This window comes from Gymnoscopelus microlampas, assembly GCF_963454915.1.
Source record: "Gymnoscopelus microlampas genome assembly, chromosome: 16".
In the NCBI taxonomy this organism is placed as follows: domain Eukaryota; kingdom Metazoa; phylum Chordata; class Actinopteri; order Myctophiformes; family Myctophidae; genus Gymnoscopelus; species Gymnoscopelus microlampas.
In genome coordinates this window covers 23,694,290-23,696,789 of record NC_139953.1, presented here as the reverse complement: position 1 = coordinate 23,696,789, position 2,500 = coordinate 23,694,290, and positions in this window count along the sequence as shown.

Here is a 2,500-nt window from a genome sequence, read left to right as displayed (position 1 = left end):
CCATGCGAGGTACAGTACGCGGACCGTGAGTTATCGCCCTGTCAAATTCCACACCTTTGGAGTGCTGATGGTGTCGTGTGGGCAAAGAACGAGAGAGGAGAGAGGTCGTTTTTTTTTCTTCTTCAGTTAAAAAAGAACGATATTCCTGTAGGATAAGCTAGCGGCACTGTAGGAAAGTGTCAGGAAGCGATCGGAGCGAAAGATTACCAGAGACAAGGGAACCGTTCCCCCGAAACCCATGATGTGATGCGCAGGTAACACAGCAGCATGGACCAACAAGCCCTGCTGAGATCCAAGGACGTTCCGATGAGCGATGTGTTTTGACGAGGGATCGCGAAGGAGGCCGGGGGAGTCTTTGAGGGAGAAGTGCATCCAACAACACAGCTTCTCTTTGGCAAATACACGCCAACGGTCCGAGGGTGAGACCTCGTGTACTTGGCACGTCTTTATAGTCAACTCAAGACTTCATCACCACCATGCTGGGCCATCGCAAACACACCAAGGTTTTGTGGAAGCTGATGTGCTTGTAAACATCCCGACTTGTTTATTTGGAAGCCGCCTAGCAGCAGTGGTGGACAGTAACTAAGTAGTACTGTACTTACGTAAAGTTTTTGGAGTTTTTGTTTTTTTGCAAGCTGATAACTTTCAGCCCGCTACATTTTACAGGTTCAAGTTTTAAATTAAGCAGTCTCACTACTTGTCTCAATCTTATAATTTTTTATAATTTGTGTTTAATTTTAATTTGACTTCTAGCTTTGTTGTATATTAGTTCTCTTTATTTTAGCTGTGTCTCCTTTGTCGTCTCAGCTTGTTGCTTGTTTTCTATATCTATATCTATATCTATATCTCATTCTAGGGAACAGCTTAATGTAATTAAGTTGTACATGTATGCTCCATTCCCACATCACAACCATATTTCCTTTGTCTTTCTGCAATCCAGTGTTGAATCATCAGTCTGGCTTCCCTGTGCTACCAGCAGAGAATGAACAAAGTAGCTTGGCCAAACCAAGACGACACAGCTGTGATCAGTGTGGACAACACTTCAATTACACGTCCAAACTTAAAAGACATCAGAGAATTCACACTGGAGAGAAACCCTATGGATGTGATCAGTGTGGACAACACTTCTCTCTAATGTCCAACCTTAAAAGCCACCAGAGAATTCACACTGGAGAGAAACCCTATGGATGTGATCAGTGTGGACAACACTTCTCTCAAATGGCCCACCTGAAAAGCCACCAGAGAATGCACACTGGATAGAAACCCTATGGATGTGATCAGTGTGGACAACACTTCTCTCACATGTCCAGCCTTAAAATACACCAGAGAATTCACACTGGAGAAAAGCCGTATGGATGTGATCAGTGTGGTCAACACTTCTCTCAAATGTCCGATCTTAAAAGACACCAAATAATTCATACTGGAGAGACACCCTATGGATGTGATCAGTGTGGACAACACTTCTCTCAAATGGCCAACCTGAAAAAACACCAGAGAATGCACACTGGAGAGAAACCCTATGGATGTGATCAGTGTGGACAACACTTCTCTTTAATGGCCGACCTTAAAAGACACCACAGAATACACACTGGAGAGAAACCCTATGGGTGTGATCAGTGTGGTCAACACTTCTCTCAAATATCCGATCTTAAAAGACACCAAATAATTCATACTGGAGAGACACCCTATGGATGTGATCAGTGTGGACAACACTTCTCTCAAATGGCCAACCTGAAAAAACACCAGAGAATGCACACTGGAGAGAACCCCTATGGATGTGATCAGTGTGGACAACACTTCTCTCAAATGGCCCACCTGAACAGACACCGGAGAATGAACACTGGAGAGAAACCATATGGATGTGATCAGTGTGGACAACACTTCTCTCTAATGGCCAACCTGGAAAGACACCAGAGAATTCACACTGGAGAGAAACCCTATGGATGTGATCAGTGTGGACAACACTTCTCTCAAATGGTCACTCTTAAAACACACCAGAGAAAGCACACTGGAGAGAAACCTTATGGATGTGACCATTGTGGTCAACACTTCTCTCAAATGGCAAAACTGAAAAGACACCAGAGAATGCACACCGGAGATAAATCCTAATTTGGTCAATATGGAATTATTTTACTCAGTTAAGCAGCCTAAAATGCCATGCACGCACATATCAATGACAAATGAGGGGAACATTGTGACACACACTTCAATAGAAAGGATCAGAAACATGCAACATGATGACCCATTGTTGTTCTTTTAAGCAGTTGTTTATTAAGTCTGCTGACCTGTTATGAACCTATTACGTGTATATTGGCATTGCCGTTATAGATGTTTGGACTCTAGTGTGTTAACACTCTGCACGAGAATGCTACTCACACCAAAGTCTGTGTAGTGTTGGCCCACGGCAGAATAAACGAAATAGTGGTCTTCAAGAGACAAGAAGGTGACCACACACAGTGGTAGCCAAAGTGCCAAGTGTGCGGCCACCTTCTTGTCTCTT